Below are 20,286 nucleotides of genomic sequence, written 5' to 3'. Positions count from 1 at the left end.
CCTACGGTAATCTTGCATACTATTTCCTCCATATGTACCTAAGCTGTCTCTGAATGTCTGTTCCTTTATTTACTACAGTGTTACAAGTAATGGAGATAGCCTTCTCGGAGGCAAAAGTCTGAAGAACAATTTAACATCGTATGTGCAAAGTTTGAAGTTGGTCTTAACAGCAGAAATGCAAATTACTGAAAAGAGTCGTTCTTGTTAAGAGCACTAGTACTTCAGGTAATAAGAAAAACTCTCACTCATTCTCAATACGGATTGCCTATGGTTCATGCCATAATATTAAAATTTAGGCAGAGATCACTTTGAACCAGTAGAGGGTGCAGCTGTTTTGGATTTGGCCATTTCTACCATTTATTGCAGTATCTACAATAATCATCATCAATTTCATTTAGCAAAACTATATAAACATATGTTTATCCTTGGCAGTATCTTGTTTCTTCCTACAAATCTCAGTTGGTTAAATGTAGATGTTGAAACACTAAAATTATCTCTTAAAATCACTAAATTCAATTTTGAGCCCCATCCATTTTATCGTGTGGCGGACAATTTATTGTCTTGTTAAAGGGACAAATTATGAAAGTGATTAAGGGCTTACCCCTTCATACATCAAATAAATACTAATATAATTGTAATGTTCAGCACCTCAACACGGAATATCCTAGAAGTAAATTACTTTGTAAAGAAACTGTGTCTGAATTGGTTATGATTTAGGGAAAAGTGTCAGATACATGGATAATCACTTCATGAAAAGCTTGATTGCTATCAAAATTAGATATGACATTGAAAGAATAAACATTGAGTGTTACTAATGACTCTAATCTCTCTTTCTCTAATTTATGTTACCAAACAAAATTCATATGAGTTAAGCTGAACATTACTCTTTCAGGGAGTGAAATTAACTTACAAAAGCAAAATACTGCAGATGCTGGAAATCTGAAATAAAAATGTAAAATGCTGGAAATACTCAGCAGGTCAGGCAGCATCTGTGGAGAGAGTAACATTTCAGGTCGATGATCTTTCGTCAGAAGTGGGAAATTAAATTGATTTTGAAGTAGCCAAGTCTCAGTTTTATGCTTGCAAATCTTGCATATGGTACTTTCACAACATGGATGATGTCTTAGGTTGATGCAGTACATTGTCTATTTACATTCAGAGCTCCAAATGTTACAAGTAACAATGCTCCTTTATTTGGCTATTTAAACCATTCCTGGGTGGTGGGGCCACTTTAAGTTATTTCATGTCATTTTTCCCAGATTTGTCTTCCATAGGATTACGTATGATATACGGCACAGAAACAGGCTATTTGGCCCAACCAGTCCACACTGGCGTTTATGCCTCCTTCTGTCTTTCTCATCTATCAGCATAACCCTCTATTCTCTTCTCCCTTGTCTAGCTTCCCCTTAAATGCATCTATACTATTCGCTTCAACCACTCCCTGTGGTAGCGAGTTCCACATTCTCACCACTCTGGGTAAAGAAGTTTCTTCTGAATTCCCTATTGGATTTCTTGGTGATTATCTTATATTGATGGCCTCTAGTTATGCTCTTCCCCACAAGTGGAAACATTCTCTTTGTATCCACTCTATTATAACCTTTCATAATTTTAAAGAACTCTATTAGGTCAACCCTCAGCCTTCGTTTTCAAGAGAAAAGAGACCCAGCCTGTTCATCTTTTCCTGATAAGGATACCCTCGCATTTCTGATATCATCCTTGTAAATCTTCTCTGCACCCTCTGCAGTGCCTCTATATTCTTTTTCTAATATGGCAATCAGAACTGTACACAGTACTCTAATTGTGGGCTAACCAAGGTTTGATACAGGTTTAGCATAACTTCCCTACTTTTCAATTCTATACCTCTATAAATAAACCCTGATGCTTGGTTTGCTTTTTTTATGGCCTTGCTAACCCATGTCGCAAATTTCGTGATTTATGTATTTGTACTCCGAGATCCCTTTGTTCCTCCACCCCACATAAACTCACAACCTCCAAGTAATAAATGATCTCCCTATTCTTCCTACCAAAATGTAATACCTCAAATTTACCTGTGTTGAACTTTGTTTGCCAATTATATGCCCATTCTGCAAGTTTATTAATGTCCTCTTGTAATTTGTTGTAGTCCTCCTCAGTATTGACTAGTAACCCCAACTTGGTGTCATCTGCAAATTTAGAAATTGTGGGGGCAAAATTGCTCCTTTTTTAGAGGCCTCGGGGGGGCGCTAATAGGGTGGGGGAGACATTTTGCCCGGGGTGGGGGGAGGGGGGCGGGGGTTAGGGTTGGAGGTGCGTACCGGCTCCCGAGAAATACCACGGCAGTACTGCATAGAAACATAGAAACATAGAAAATAGCTGCAGGAGTAGGCCATTCGGCCCTTTGAGCCTGCACCGCCATTCAATGAGTTCATGGCTGAACATGCAACTTCAGTACCCCATTCCTGCTTTCTCACCATACCCCTTGATCCCCCTAGTAGTAAGGACTACATCTAACTCCTTTTTGAATATATTTAGTGAATTGGCCTCAACAACTTTCTGTGGTAGAGAATTCCACAGGTTCACCACTCTCTGGATGAAGAAGTTTCTCCTCATCTCGGTCCTAAATGGCTTAGCCCCTATCCTTAGACTGTGACCCCTGGTTCTGGACTTCCCCAACATTGGGAACATTCTTCCTGCATCTAACCTGTCTAAACCCGTCAGAATTTTAAACGTTTCTATGAGGTCCCCTCTCATTCTTCTGAACTCCAGTGAATACAAGCGCAGTTGATTCAGTCTTTCTTGATATGTCAGTCCCGCCATCCCGGGAATCAGTCTGTATTCCCTCAATAGCAAGAATGTCCTTCCTCAAGTTAGGAGACCAAAACTGTACACAATACACCAGGTGTGGCCTCACCAAGGTCCTGTACAACTGTAGTAACACCTCCCTGCCCCTGTACTCAAATCCCCTCACTATGAAGGCCAACATGCCATTTGCTTTCTTAACCGCCTGCTGTGCCTGCATGCCAACCTTCAATGACTGATGTACCATGACACCCAGGTCTCGTTGCACCTTCCCTTTTCCTAATCTGTCACCATTCAGATAATAGTCTGTCTCTCTGTTTTTACAACCAAAGTGGATAACCTTACATTTATCTACATTATACTTCATCTGCTATGCATTTGCCCACTCACCTAACCTATCCAAGTCACTCTGCAGCCTCATAGCATCCTCCTCACAGCTCACACTGCCACCCAACTTAGTGTCAACTGCGAATTTGGAGATACTACATTTAATCCCCTCGTCTAAATCATTAATGTACAATGTAAACAGCTGGGGCCCCAGCACAGAACCTTGCTGTACCCCACTAGTCACTGCCTGTCATTCTGAAAAGTCCCCATTTACTCCTACTCTTTGTTTCCTGTCTGACAACCAGTTCTCAATCCATGTCAGCACACTACCCCCAATCCCATGTGCTTTAACTTTGTACATTAATCTCTTGTGTGGAACCTTGTCGAAAGCCTTCTGAAAGTCCAAATGCACCACATCAACTGGTTCCTCCTTGTCCACTCTACTGGAAACATCCTCAAAAAATTCCAGAAGATTTGTCAAGCATGATTTCCCTTTCACAAATCCATGCTGACTTGGACCTATCATGTCACCTCTTTCCAAATGCGCTGCTATGACAGCCTTAATAATTGATTCCATCATTTTACCCACTACCGATGTCAGGCTGACCGTTCTATAATTCCCTGTTTTCTCTCTCCCTCCTTTTTTAAAAAGTGGGGTTACATTGGCTACCCTCCACTCCATAGGAACTGATCCAGAGTCTATGGAATGTTGCAGAGTATGCAGTGGCCCTCCCCTTTAAGCGAAGGGGAGGGCCGTTGAAGAACCGTTGCATTAGCACCACGGGAACTGCCCACTAAGAAAGTGGAGCGAGCGAGATTGCGCTCCACTTCCTTTGAGGGGTGGTAAGGGTAGCCTTGAGGATGAGTTCATAGATTGCATAAGGGACGGGTTCCTTGAGCAGTATTTAACGGAACCAACCAGGGGGCAGGCTATCTTAGATCTGGTCCTGTCTTATGAGACAGGATTAATAAACAATCTCCTAGTGAAGGATTCCCTTGGAATGAGTGATCATAGCATGATTGAATTTCAAATTCAGATGGAGGGTGAGAAAATTGGATCTCTAACCAGTGTACTAAGCTTAAATAATGGAGACTATGAAGGTATGAGGGCTGAGTTGGCTAAAGTGGACTGGGAAAATAGATTAGAATATAGGACGGTTGATGAGCAGTGGTGTACATTTAAGGAGATATTTCACAACTCTCAAGAAAAATATATTCCAGTGAGGAGGAAAGGGCGTAAGAGAAAAGATAGCCATCCGTGGCTAGCTAAAGAAATAAAGGACGGTATCCAATTAAAAACAAGGGCATACAATGTAGCCAAAACTAGTGGGAGGACAGAAGATTGGGAAGCGGTTAAAAGCCAGCAAAGAATGACTAAAAAAATGATTGAGAAAGGGAAGATAGATTATGAAAGTAAACTAGCACAAAATATAAAAACAGATAGCAAGAGTGACTATAGGTATATAAAAAGGAAAAGAGTGGCTAGAGTAAATGTTGGTCCCCTGGAGGACGAGACCGGGGAATTAGTAATGGGGAACATGGAGATGGCAGAAACTCTGAACCAATATTTTGTATCAGTCTTTACGGTAGAGGACACTAATAATATTCCAACAGTGGATAATCAAGGGGTGATAGCGGGGGAGGAACTTAACACAATCACAATCACTAAGGAGGTATTACTCGGTAAGATAATGGGACTAAAGATGAATAAATCCCCTCGACCTGATGGCTTGCATCCTAGGGTCTTAATAAAAGTAATGTCAGGGACAGTGGATGCATTGGCTGTAATTTACCAAAATTCCTTGGATTCTGGAGAGGTCCCAGCAGATTGGAAAACTGCAAATGTAATCCCCTTACTTAAAAAAGGAGGTAGACAAAAAGCAGGAAACTATAGACCAGTTAGCCTAACATCTGTGGTTGGGAAGATGTTGGAGTCCATTATTAAAGAAGCAGTAGCTGGACATTTGGAAAAGCAAAATTCAGTCAGGCAGAGTCAGCATGGATTTATGAAGGGGAAGTCATGTTTGACAAATTTGCTAGAATTCTTTGAGGATGTAATGAACAGGGTGGATAAAGGGGAACCAATGGATGTAGTGTATTTGGACTTCCAGAAGGCATTTGACAAGGTGCTACATAAAAGGTTACTGCACAAGATAAAAGTTCACGGGGTTGGGGGTAATATATTAGCATGAATAGAGGATTGGCTAACGAACAGAAAACAGAAAGTAGGGATAAATGGTTCATTCTCAGGTTGGCAAACAGTAACCAGTGGGGTGCCGCAGGGATCAGTGCTGGGAGCCCAACTATTTACAATCTATATTAACGACTTGGAGGAAGGGACTGAATGTAACGTAGCCAAGTTTGCTGACAATACAAAGATGGGAGGAAAAGAAATGTGTGAGGAGGACACACAAAATCTGCAAAAGGACATAGACAGGCTAAGTGAGTGGGCAAAAAGTTTGCAGATGGATTATAATGTTGGAAAGTGTGAGGTCATGCACTTTGGCAGAAAAAAAATCAAAGAGCAAGTTATTATTTAAATGGAGAAAGATTGCAAAGTACTGCAGTACAGCAGGACCTGGGGGTATGTGTGCATGAAACATGCAAGTACAGCAAATGATCAGGAAGACCAATGGAATCTTGGCCTTTATTGCAAAGGGGATCGAGTATAAAAACAGCGAAGTCTTGCTACAGTTGTACAGGGTATTGGTGAGGCCACACCTGGAATACTGCATGCAGGTTTGGTTTCCATATTTATGAAAGGATATACTTGCTTTGGTGGCAGTTCAGAGAAGGTTCACTAGGTTGATCCCAGAGATGAAGGGGTTGACTTATGAGGAAAGGTTGAGTAGGTTGGGCCTCTACTCATTGGAGTTCAGAAGAATGAGAGGTGATCGTATCAAAACGTATAAGATAATGAGGGGGCTTGACAAGGTGGATGCAGAGAGGATGTTTCCACCGATAGTGGAGACTAGAACTAGAGGGCATGATCTTAGAATAAGGGGCCTCCCATTTAAAACTGAGATGAGGAGAAATTTCTTCTCTCAGAGGGTTGTGGATCTGTGGAATTTGCCGCCTCAGAGAGCTGTGGAAGCTGGGACATTGAATAAATTTAAGACAAAAATAGACAGTTTCTTAAACGAAAAGGGAATAAGAGGTTATGGAGAGTGGGCAGGGAAGTGGACCTGAGTCCATGATCAGGTCAACCATGATCGTATTAAATGACAGAGCAAGCTCGAGGAGCCGTATGGCCTTCTCCCATTCCTATTTCTTATGTCCTTATACTCCTGCTTAATACCTCCTGATTCAGACTCTGCAGCTGGAATTTTACCGGTGCTCAGAGGATGGGATCAGATGTGGGTCAGCTGTCAAATTTGAAATGATTGCCAGCAGATCAGGACCCCACTGTCAACCCGCCTCCACACTACTTTACCAGGTGTTCGTCTGTCAATGCTGAACAGACCCGACACTCAGCAGTGGGGGAGGCATTTTGGTCATTATGACCTTGTTAAAAGATATTAAACACAATTTTGCGGTCAACTTATCATTTTTCCAGGTTTCCAAGCAGTTGCTGCTGCTCAGGGATCACATCAGGTAAAAACGTTGGGAGTTGTGTAAACATGAATACATTTCATTATCTGACAGCTGCAAGTGTGATATAAAATCTCCCATCTCGCAGCTGTTCACCTTCCCAGATCAGAACCTCTTGTTTACTGCATTTGGAAGGCACATTGCCTTTATGCGGTTTTCAAGTCTTTGGAGCAATCTGTCTATCCAGTGTCACCTCATTGGAACAACCTCTCTCACCATTGATAGATAGCTTCTGTCATCTCAAGTTAACCTGACATCTATTATGTTAGCATCAGTGCCCAGAATCCCACCATGATCAGCCCCAACACCAGCAGAACCAGGCATACCAGCAGCACTAACAACAACACTATCCTTCTCCGCAATCAGCTGATGCTGCACAGGACACAAGGCATCAGCACCTGACCCATTGCTGCCCAGGACGTCAGGGATGGCCTCACCATGGCCAGATTTACTTCATTTGATGCTGTACATGCTAGCTGCCACAGGATGCACCAGATTGGCACCACCACACACCAACACCATAAAACAGCTCTACAATGCCCAAGCCATTCCTTTCACACTCATCAGCATTGAGGAGGTTACCCTTAAATCTCACCATTCACTGCAACTCACTAACCCACTTCCAAAGATGTTCAAAAATATGTGCAAGAAGGCAAAGTATTGAAAATAAAGATTTGAATGTTTGACAGCACATTAACAGAAACTTTTCATGAACATTGCCGAAAACATCCAAGTGCCTACCCTTGTATGTTGTCAGTTGGTATGATTGCATTAGGATGTGGGTGAGTGTGAGGGGTGGCTATTGAGATGGGGATGTGATAATGTAGATAGAGAGGGATAGGTAGAGGTGCAGGGTAAGTTGGTGTGAGTAAGGATGTTCAGGAGTAGGTTAGCGAAGGCAGAGTGATGGTGACGTGATGAATGGCACAGCAGGATGAGGTTGAGTGTGGCCTTGTACTAATGTCTTGTGATCCACTGAGATCATGGAAAGATTTGTACCACTGCAGCCTGGTCCTCCAGGTGACATTCCTTCTTGTGCCTTCCTGTCAAATGCGCAGCTAGGCTTCATTGGTGTCCTGGGGCGGTCTCTTCCGCCCATTGGAAGAGAAGAGGAGCTCCCTGCGTGCCATAGGAGAGCTTAGGTGCAGCCCTGCACCTCTGTGTAGTGCTGGTCAGTGTTTGCAGCATCTCAATGCTGTAGAACACTGCCAGCACAACGTTCAACATCAATGTAGGCATGGTCCCTCCAAGGAAATCGGCTGATGACGTGCCATCAAATGACATAATCAGGCCTACTTCCTTTTAATTGGCCGGGAATATCGCTGGGTGGGCTTAACAAGCCCAATCAACGTAAAATCACTTTTACAGAGTGGGCTGGAACCGGCAGCAGGTTGGGAGCCCGCAATGGTCGTCGCCCGCCTCACTCTCGCCTTGATAGGAAAAATTGCGGCCAGCGCGTCTCAGGGAGGATTCATAGAAACATAGAAACATAGAAAATAGGTGCAGGAGTAGGCCATTCGGCCCTTCGAGCCTTCACCACCATTCAATATGATCATGGCTGATCATGCAACTTCAGTACCCCATTCCTGCTTTCTTTCCATACCCCTTGATCCCTTTAGCCATAAGGGCCACATCTAACTCCCTTTTGAATATATCTAAAGAACTGGCCTCAACAACTTTCTGTGGTCGAGAATTCCACAGGTTCACAATTCTCTGAGTGAAGAAGTTTCTCCTCATCTCCGTCCTAAATGGCTTACCCCTTATCCTTAGACTGTGACCCCTGGTCCTGGACTTTCCCAACATCGGGAACATTCTTCCTGCATCTAACCTGTCCAATCCTATCAGAATTTTATGTTTCTATGTGATCCCCTCTCATTCTTTTAAATTCCAGTGAAGATAAGCCTAGTTGATCCAGTCTTTCTTCATATGTCAGTCCTGTCATCCCAGGAATCAGTCTGGTGATAAGGGGCACTCCCTCAATAGCAAGAATGTACTTCCTCAGATTAGGAGACCAAAACTGCACACAATATTCAAGGTGTGGCCTCACCAAGGCCCTCTACAACTGCAGTAAGACCTCCCTGCTCCTATATTCAAATCCTCTCGCTATGAAGGCCAACATGCTATTTGCCTTCTTCACCGCCTTCTTCAATCTGATTGGTTGAAATGCCTCGCTGTATCTTTTGCTGTTCACAGACACCACAGAGCGCTTTTCTGGAACAGACGCCGAATTAGAGCAAGTCTCTGCTCAAAAGCCTGCGGAAAACTTTGTGGGCAGCTGTCAACGCGGTGAATGACAATCAACATTCCTTTGCCACTGACCACAAAGTCAGGGCCAATAAAGTTCAAAGTGAGCATTTTAAATGCAAATAAAATAATTTCTTGAATTCTTTCCTCTACATTTCTGTACTCCTTCGCCTCCCTAGTGTTATTTATGTAAACATGTATATATCTTCGATAGCCACCAGAGGGCTCATCCACTGGAGTCCCAAGGGATCCCACAATCCCTTGGGAACACAAGTACTTAAGGAGGCCTCACAGGCTGGAGAGGCACTCTGGAGACCTGCAATAAAAAACTAAGGTCACACTTTACTTTGAGCTCACAGTATCCAGTCAGACTCTTTGTTCATACATAACAGCTGCCGACAAGATACAGATGACGAACCCAATGATGCAGAGAACAGTGGGCATCCTGGAGAAATTTTCAGAGGGAGATGATTGGGAAACCTTCATGGAGCGACTCGACCAATACTTCGTGGCCAACGACCTGGAAGGAGAAGTGAATGCTGCCAAACGAAGGGCAATTCTCCTCACCGTCTGTGGGGCACCAACGTATGGCCTCATGAAAAATCTGCTTGCTCCAGCGTAACCCACAGAGAGATCGTACGATGATTTGTGCACACTGGTCCGGGAGCATCTGAACCCGAAGGAAAGCGTTCTGATGGTGAGGTACCGGTTCTATACCTACAAAAGGTCTGAAGACCAGGAAGTGGCGAGTTATGTTGCCGAGCTAAGACGCCTTGCAAAAACATTGCAAGTTTGACAGACATTTGGAGTACATGCTCAGAGACTTTTTATTACTTGGCAATGGTCATGAAGTGATACTTCGCAAACTTTTGACTGTAGCGACCCCAACCTTGAGTAAGGCCATAGCGATAGCCCAGGCGTTCATTGCCACCAGTGACAATACGAAGCAAATCTCTCAGCACACGAGTGCTCCTACAAATACTGTGAACAAAGTGATGTTTTCAAATCACAACATACAGGGCAGGCCCCACATGCCTGTAGCTGCATGTCCACAGATGTCTCAGAGTCCACCATCAAGGGTGATGAATGCAAGGCCATTAACACCTTGTTGGCGCTGCAGGGGCGATCATCGTTTCCATTCATGCTGATTCAAAGGGTACATTTGTAAGGGCTGTGGAACAATGCGACATCTCCAATGTATGTGCAGGCGAGCTGCAAACCCCGTTAATCCTGCAAACCACCATGATGCAGGAGGACAGATCCACGGAGGATCACGATGAACCAGAGCCTCAGACCGAGGAGGCAGAGGTATATGGGGTGCACACATTTACCACAAAGTGTACCCGATAATGCTGAAGGTTGAATTAAATGGACTCCTGGTGTCAATGGAGCTGGACACGGGCACAAGCCAGTCCATTATGAACAAAAAAACTTCCAAAGAATTGTGGTGCAGCAAAGCCTCAAGGCCAGTCTTGACTCCCATTCGCATGGAACTGAGAACTTACACAAAGGAACTGATTCCCGTAATTGGCAAGGTCTCCTACGATGGAACGGTGTACAAGCTACCACTCTGGGTGGTACTGGGCGATGGTCCCACGCTGCTTGGCAAGAGCTGGCTGGAAAAGATACGCTGGAACTTGGACGACGTCCGAGCACTCTCGTCCGCTGACGACACTTATTGTGCCCAGGTGTTAAACAAGTTCCCTTCATTATTCGAACCAGGCATCGGGAAGTTCCAAGGAGCAAAAGTGCAGACCCATCTAATTTCATGGGCGTGACCCATCCATCACAAGGCGAGGGCAGTACCGTATATGATGAGAGAAAGGGTAGGGATTGAGCTAGACCGGCTGCAACAAGAGGGCATCATTTCGCTGATCGAATTCAACGAGTGGGCCAGTCCGATTGTTCCAGTCCTCAAGGGAGACGGCACCGCCAATCATTTCTCCCTGCAGGACCAATACCCACTACTAAAGGCTGATGACCTTTTTGCTACACTGGCTGGAGGAAAGACGTTCATGAAGCTGGACTTGACCTCGGCCTACATGACGCAGGAGCTGGAGGAATCATCGAAGAGCCTTACCTGCATTAACACACACAAAGGTCTCTTTATTTATAACAGATGCCCATTTGGAATTCGATCAGCCGCGGCGATATTCCAGAGAAACATGGACAGCCTACTGAAGTCGGTCCCGCACACGGTGGTCTTCCAGGATGACATCTTGGTTACAGGTCGGGACACAGTTGAGCAGCTGCAGAACCTGGAGGAGGTTCTTAGTCGACTCAACCATGTGGGGCTCAGGTTAAAATGCTCAAAGTGCATTTTCCTGGTGCCTAAAGTGGAGTTCCTGGGGAGAAGAATCACAGTGAACGGCATCAGGCCCACTGATTCGAAGACTGAGGCAATTGAGAACGTACCAAGGCCACAGAACATGACGGAGCTGCGGTCGTTTCTAGGACTTCTGAACTACTTTGGTAACTTCTTACCGGGTCTCAGCACACTGTTAGAACCACTGCACACCTTACTGCGTAAAGGAGACAAATGGGTATGGGGCAAAAGCCAAGAAAATGCCTTTGTAAAAGCTAGAAAACTGTTATGCTTAAACAAATTGCTTGCGTTGTATGATCCATATAAGCATTAAGGACTAGCATGTGATGCGTTGTCGTATGGCGTCGGGTGTGTATGCAACAAGCTAATGAATCTGGGAAATTGCGACTGGTTTCTTATGGATCCAGAAGTCTGTCTAAGGATGAGAGAACCTACAGCATGATTGAAAAAGAAACATCAGCGTGTGTTTATGGGGTAAAGAAAATGCACCAATATCTGTTTGGGCTCAAATTTGAATTGGAAACTGACGATAAGCCACTAATATCCCTGTTTTCCAAAAGTAAGGGGATAAATACGAATGCATCAGCCCGCATCCAGAGATGGGCACTCACATTGTCTGCATTCAACTACGCCATCTGCCACAGGCCAGGCACAGAAAACTGTGCCGATACTCTCAGTAGGCTGCCATTGCCCACCAAGGGGGTGGAAATGGCACAGCCCGCAGATTTAATCATGGTTATGGAAGCATTTGAGAGTGAGCAATCACCTGTCATAGCCTGACAGATTAGAACCTGGACGAGCCAGGACCCCTTACTGTCCCTAGTAACAAATTGTGTGCTGGTCCAGTGTCCCAGTGGAAATGCATGAAGAGATGAAGCCATACCAGCGGCACAAAGATTAAATTTCTTATATAGGCAGACTGCCTTCTGTGGGGCAATCGTGTAATGGTCCCCATGAACGGCAGGGACACTTTCATCTGTGACCTCCACAGTGCTCACCCAGGCATTGTAATGATGAAAGCGATAGCCAGATCCCACGTGTGGTGGCCCGGTATCGATGCGGACTTAGAGTCCTGCATGCACAGATGTAACACATGCTCGCAGTTAAGCAATGCACCCAGTGAGGCGCCATTAAGCTTATGGTCTTGGACCTCCAAACCGTGGTCCAGGATCCATTTCGACTATGCAGACCCGTTTTTGGGTAAAATGTTCCTTGTGGTTGTAGATGCGCACTCTAAATGGATTGAATGTGAGATAATGTCGGCAAGCACGTCCACTTGCCACCACTGAAAGCCTGCGGGCCATGTTTGCCATGCACGGACTGCCTGATGCCCTTGTGAGCGACAATGGGCCATGTTTCACAAGTGCCGAGTTCAAAGAGTTCATGACCCGTAATGGGGTCAAACATGTTACATCTTGCCCCGTTCAAACCAGTGTCCAATGGTCAGGTAGAGAGAGCAGTGCAAACCATGTAGTAGGGCTTGAAGAGGGTAACTGAAGGCTCACTTCAGACTCGCTTATCCCGAGTCCTGCTTAGCTACTGCATGAGACCCCACTCGCTCACTGGGATTCCATCCGCTGAACTGCTCATGAAAAGGGCACTTAAGACAAGGCTCTCGTTAGTTCACCCTGATCTACATGAACAGGTAGAGAGTAGGCGGCTTCAACAAAGTACATATCATGATAGCGTTAATGTGTCACGCAAAATTGAAATCAATAATCCTGTATTTGTGTTGAACTATGGACAAGGTCCCAAGTGGCTTCCCGGCACTATTGTGGCCAAAGAGGGGAGCAGGGTGTTTCGGGTCAAACTTTCAAATGGACTCATTCACCGGAAACACTTGGACCAAATCAAACTCAGATTCACGGACTATCCTGAGCAACCCATTTTGAACCCTACCTTCTTTGACCACCCAACATACACACCAGTGGCAACCGACACCACGGTTGGCCACAAAGCAGAACCCATCACCCGCAGCAGCCCAGCAGGCCTCACCACACCAGGCAGCCCAGCAAGGCCAGCTGCACAGCAGCCCAGCGAGGGCCCAACAAACGATTCACCAAAACCAGCATTTGCATCGAGAAGATCAACCAGGGAAAGAAAGGCGCCAGATCTACTCACCTTGTAAATAGTTACACTGTTGACTTTGTCGGGGAGTGTTATATATGTAAATCTGTATATACCTTGTATAGCCACCAGAGGACACATCCCCTGGAGTCCTAAGGGATCCCACAATCCCTTGGGAGCACAAGTACTTAAGGAGGCCTCACAGGCTGTAGAGGCACTCTGGAGACCTGCAATAAAAGATTAAGATCATACTTTACTTTGAGCTCACAATATCTAGACAGATTCTTCATTCATACATAACATCTAGTACCTTCTTTCAGCCTGAAAAGCAGATTAGCAGCTCGTGATTTAAAATAAAAATTCTCCTGCATAGACTGCACTTACTATATGATGGAGAAGCAATTTACTTTGCCCATAATTAGACAAACAGCCCATCTATTTGTTAGTTCTCTTAATTCTCAATGCGATTCAAACTCCGGTGATAGTTTAACGTAACTTTATTTTAGCAGCAGTAACAGATCCTTGGCAGGGTTCCAGCTCTTTGTTCCACTGCAGCACATGGCAAAAAATGGCTGTACTTATACCTGGATCAATATATAATCGTGAGCACGCCCCCTTTGATCATAACTCTATCCCCATTAAAATCAATGGCGAGATTGAGTTTGCTGGTTTAACACCACTGTGATTGCCGCTGTCACTTAGAACATTGCAGAATGGCACTGGTGGGATTCGTACGTTTGGTGCATTCACAGGCATCATAGTGTACAGTTTAAAAAATAATGATGTCACCTTTGTTAGGTGCATTTTAAGTTATTCAATGGTGCAGTTCTGACAGTGTCTGGGGTTGCTGGTGCAATATGCAAAGCAACAGAATTTATATATATCTAGGGGGAGCAGGTTGCTACCATCCGAATGTGACTATTTTTATATGTAATTTGGATTCATAATCCTTTGCATTGTGATAGTTCATCAGTGATCAGAATGTGCCCTTTTACACCTTATTATTATCGAAGTAGCAAGTCAGAAATAGCACAGGGATTACAGGCTGCTTAAGCGACAGAATTCTAATCAACGTATTTTAATCAGTTCTTTAGCAAATATTGCCATTTGCCACTAGAGGATCAGGGCGCACATCAGCCTAACTTATGGCGTTCATCACCAATAACGCAGTTGCTGTAAATTCTGGGCTAGAATGTCTAATATTCCAACCTTAATGGAGAAGATCACCCCCTATAGTAGCAGCATGATAGGATACCTCAGAACACAGCAATCCCAATGACCTCTGTGTGAGATTGATCAAAGAGTACTGAATTATAAGTTTTGTGCTGTACTGAATTATAAGTTTTGTGCTGTTAATTCATATTCATTGGGAAATGCATTGAAGCTGGCGAAACTTGATAACATTTAAAAGGTATCTCAAAGAGAAGCCTTTCATTGCATCTGTCAAGACTGGATTGAATCCCAGGTCCCAAAGGTAAAGGGACAGTTTTCTAACCTATCACATCACCCAGTCCTTTCAGCAGTACAAAATTAATGTATTCCATAGACGTATAACAGAATATATAATCAAGTGAATGTTTACTGTTCAAATTTATGAAGTAGGATGGATCACTGAATATAATGACTTTTATTGCCTTTTATAAAGATTTGATGTATATCAATGAATCCCTGTCTGACCAAATATGGTTTAGTAATCTCTATACCATCTAACCAATGTTTAGTCAAAGATCTGCCATATAATCATCCAATTATTACATGGTTATAATTGATTAATTATAGAGATTCACTAATATAAACTGTGATGCAATCAGGTAAGACATTTTCAATTTTAAAGCAATCTATGATAATTAAAAAATATATACAGCCAACTGCCAGCAGGACATAAGTCCAACCTCCATTTCAAATGCATATAATTGGAAAAAAGGGTTAAGATGATAAAAGCAAATTGAATGGGGCAGGACACTCCATTATCTGCAGCATAAGCTTCCCATATAGAAAAAACGTGAAACAATAACCAATTTTCCAACATGGGTTTAGACACAGAAGTGATAAAAAAAATTTTTTTTAACAAGTCCAATGAAGAACAATTGTGAATAAAAAAATATTTATTATCGATTTTCTGTTCTGTAAGAAAAACTTTAAAAATCTCACAATGCACAATGTTAGGAATAGAAATCACAGGAAGGATCCTCCTTAAGTGAGGTATGGCAGATCAGTTGAATTGTTTCCCCAACAACCCCTAGGGAATGACCCTCAGAGGATGCTAATGAACTTTAGTTGTAACATTTCAGAGTTGTGTAATGGATGGTGGTCAGCTGAGAATGTGTGCTGTCAGCAGACTCATGATAGGATTCACCTGTTTAGTTAATTTTGCTCAGTTATCTTGCATGTTATGATATCACAATGCCATTGATATAAGATGCCTTGCACATCATCCAAAGTACTTATGTTTCCTGAGTGCTCAAGGCATTTTTTCTTTCCTGTTGTTTCAAGTGGTTAACGACATAGTCCTCAACCCCTGCGGCCCTTCTTGGTTTCCAGATGCCTTGACAGATGATCTTATCTTTTGTGACAGTCTCTCTTCTTTCTCTTTTCCCAGCAGGGTAATACTCTTTGAATGTTGGATGTACAATAAAAAAAAGATTTCAACACCTCTGCATCTTAAATAAAAACATGAGCGCATTAGAACAGTAAAAAACAACTTGGCCCCTTCACCTCCATAGACCATGTAATCCAGAAGGATACAACCCACTTACATTGCTTGCATCAATTTTTTTTAAAGCTTTCAATCTAATACTTTATGTAGCCCTCATGACAATGCTGCAATCTGTGGTAGTACATAGCCACATCTTGAATGTGTATCTAAGATGCACAGAAGGGTATTGGAGAGATTCACAGAGCCTGTCTCCCATGAAAGAGGAGTGGGACCGTTGCCCACTGTCACCCATCTTATTCAATGTCATCATCAATAATGTGCTAGATGGCACCATAAGAGACAACTTTGTTTTGGTATTTCTGAAATAACTGCAGTGCTCCTTTTCACAGATGATACTGGCCCTGAAATTCCGTTTGAGCTCTTCCCGCGGGCAAACAACAGAAAAAGAGAAAAAAGATGCGCACTTACCTGTTGCTGCTGCTCCCGTTGGAACTTCCGAGCCTGAGGCCTCCCGTGACTGCGGGCCGCAGCGCGTGCACGTGGGGATGTGCGCAGGCCGGAATCGGGAGACAGCAGCCAATCAGGTGAAGTATAGATTCTCATTCATAGTAATAGGAGTTCCGTAAGTCCGGAACGCCTATTGCTACGAATGAGAACCCCCCCCCCGCCAAACACCCAAAACACAATAAAAAATAGAAAATAAACTACATATTTAACTTTCATTTAAATTAAAGTTCTTATAAAAAATATATTTTCCCGACTTTTTAAGAAGTTTTTTTAATTAAGCCTTAAAATAAACTTACCGTATTGGGCAGGGTTTTAAAAAATAAAATGTGTTTTTATAACTTTATTTTTCTGTGTATTTTTAAACACTTGTGCCTGTAAAAGTAGGCTATATGCCTGGTTTTCCAGGCGCAAGATTTTAAAAGACATTTGCAGGGCAAGATATTCGTAATTATCTGAAATCTTGCCCTGCAAGTGTCCTCGCTCCCGATCTGCGGATGATCTGTCAAGCCTGAAACTTGACAGATCGGAAAAGCTGGTATTCAGCACATACACATTGCACGCTGAAACCCGTAGAAACTTGGTACGCACCCGGGACATCGGAATTTCAGGGCCATTGTGTTGCAGATGGAATCACCTGGGGATCTAATGTACTCTACTCGTCATCTTGAGCAATGGGTTACCCAGTGGAATATAGTAGTTTATGTCCCAAGTGCAATATTGTAGCTTAGCATGACCTAATATGGGATCTCAAAGGTATTGAATGAAAGAAACAAGGAATATCTGACACAATGTTGATTCATTTCAGTACCTTTGAGGTCCTGGTGGATAACTTCAGCTTGGAAACAGTCCTTTGGGATACCACTGAGAGGGGCAAAGAGCATGTTGGTCTTTCTCATCTTTTGTGATAATGACAGCAACTTTCAGTGCAGATTAAGCTTGTGTTGTACAAGACATGCATCGAAACAGTTCTCCTCGATGATTCAGAACTTGCAATAGAAGGACCATTTGCAGAGTTTAGTTCTCACATATCTTTCCTATCTTTTCATAGAGCAAATTGTCCTCCTTCTTATCCCTAGTAACAGCTTGGAATCTTATGTAATTGAGCTGTTTACTTAGAGTAGTTAATATAATAGTTTGCCCTCTCTCAAAAGACTTTCAAGAGTCTGAGGGCTCACTGGATGTGAAAACTTTGTTCAATTTATTTCAGCATTATTCAGTTTTTTCAGAAGGCAGTAAAAATGCACTATTACCTACTCTGTTAGATTTTAACTATAGACCATCTTCAAATGTCCCACTCCTTTAAGGTCACTGAGACAATTCTGCATCACTTCGAGTTTTGGAAATGTCGTTAAATTTACTATTTTGAATATTAAAGCTAATATCTGATGGCTAATGTTTTATGCAAGCTATCCATTATAAAACAATAGAGAGGCCATAGTTTCCAAAAGGTAAGACTTACAAGTGTTATCTTCACACTAAAAAATATCCCCGCACCAGTGATTTCATAAAAACCTACTAGGGGCCGAAATTCATCACTCACCACCCACTGCCGCTGACTGCCACCCACTGCCATCGACATTCTTCCTAAAGATCTGCCCAGTGCCAGTTTGGAGGTGGCCTGAAGCGGGCTGGAGCAGGCAGGAGAAGAGAACCACCGGGAACTGCCCACTGACGTCAGCGGGCAGCTGAGTGGCGCAACTGAGCTCCCACCCGCCGAGCTCCCAGATTCCTGCAGGCGGGAGTCGGCGGGATTCGGCGGCAGAACGGGGGTGGAGGCTGGTCTGTCCCCAACGGTAAGTTTGACGAACCTGAATAAAAGGTAAGTGAACATTTAAAAACAAATTCAACAGTGACTTGATGGATGGGGGCCCCTGAAGGTCTTCAGATAGTTTTTTAATTTTTGCTGTTGTTTATTTTTTTCAGGTCTTTGACCCTCCGTGGGCCTGACTCCATCCTCGTTGGCACTTGGCCAGCAAGCGCCTCTGCCGCCGAGAATGAGACCTCCTGCCTGCTGCCGTCCAGATTGGCAGTGTATGTTATCCATTTGCTACCCGCCGACCTTTGAGGGACCTCGGCGATGAATATCCCGCCCAAAGTACCGTCCGGTATCTTGGCGGCCATCGGCGGCACTTTGGGCGGCACTTGGTTGGGCGGAGGCCTTGATGAAAATCGGCCCTAAAGATTTGTGTTAAATAATATTTTTTAATTATATTTAGAATTGTATCTATTACGTGGAATAGATCACAGGAAGCAGTGAAACATGATGAACATCTTGGCATTTAAGGTTGACTAACACGCAACATTGCCCATGAATTTCTGGTCAGCTTGACTTCAAGATTGTTCTTACACTTCACTGCTAGCTGTGATATACCCTCTGCATACAGCAGACTATCACAGTGATTGCTGCTTAATTCTGTCATAACAGACTTCCCATGCATAATGTATTAATAACATCCTTCAGGAAGGATTGTTGGAGAGGCGTGGAAGATTTTAATCTAGCAAATTATTTTTTAATAAGTGCGTTGTATTCAGTTACTTTTAGAAACAAGTCATTCATTTGAAAGAAAAACTCCCACCCACACTGTAATAGCTCACAACACTAGACTGCAGGAGACAGTACAAATCTACAGGAGACAGTCTGAAGATTACCTCCAAACATCATTATACTTGAAAAGCTGCAATGTTGGACTGTTTTTCTCATGGGAAACAGCACTCAGTTACACAATATCCGATTTGTTTCTTCTTACAATTTATCATTTGGCAGACCTGTCATTCTCCTATGGAACACAGTCTGCTATCAACTGAATAGTACTTGTCTTTGCAAAAAATGATTCCTAAAACTTCTATTTCAGTGTTGATCACACAGCTCATAGTAAGCATATGTTAAGGGCCAGAAATAGAGAGAAAAAAATGTACGTTGCCATTCTCCCTTCCTCACCTAGCAAGATTGGTCTCTGGTATTGATGGGCATGTTGGCTGAGAATGGGAAGGTGGTGGTCACATCGAGGCACAGGACCTCTGGAATTATCTCTGCTGGATTGGTACACTGAATAATTCCCTGTGATTGCTGGAGTGCTACTGCAGTACATCTCTGGATGGCTGGAGTCATCGTGGCACTCATTTAAATCAATTGTATCCACAGAACAGTGGCAGAGTGGCCCCGGAAGTCACACTAGACTTTGAGGTTGATGGCCAGCTCTGAAGAACAGCTGTAATGTTCAGGGAAACATTTGTAATTAGTGAGGACAGAGTGGCTTCTGCTAACTTAAAAAAAACATATCAAGACTTCGAGAAGGTGTGTGGATAATTGGATACAGAACCATAATACTTTAGAATCATAAGCATCATGCTGCATTAAAGCAAAAATAGGATAGCAGAAAGGAAACACATGGGAAACTCTTACATTATATAAAGCCATTGAGGATTGAGAACTCCATGACTACTGGGATAGGTTATAGAGTAATTATTCATGAGTATTACCAGACTGGAGTAGATGGCTTTCTGAGGTGAGAGAGAACCATGACATAAGTCATTGAGGATACAGAGAAACTCCATAATAAACAGGGCTATTATTTATCACTTATATCATTTAAGTGCCAGTCTTGTCTCAGTGGGTAGCTCTTTTGCCTCTAAGTCAGAAGGTTGTGGGTTCAAGCCCACTCCAGGACTTGAGCACATAATGATGGTTCACATAGTGGTGCAGTACTAAGCCAGTTGCAGTACTGTTGAAGGTGCCATCTTTCAGATGAGATATTAAACTGAGATCATGAAAGATACGATATAAATACAA

Source organism: Pristiophorus japonicus, chromosome 4, assembly GCF_044704955.1.
Source record: "Pristiophorus japonicus isolate sPriJap1 chromosome 4, sPriJap1.hap1, whole genome shotgun sequence".
Classification (NCBI taxonomy): domain Eukaryota; kingdom Metazoa; phylum Chordata; class Chondrichthyes; family Pristiophoridae; genus Pristiophorus; species Pristiophorus japonicus.
The sequence above is the reverse complement of the archived record's forward strand: the minus strand, read 5'-3'. Positions refer to the sequence as shown.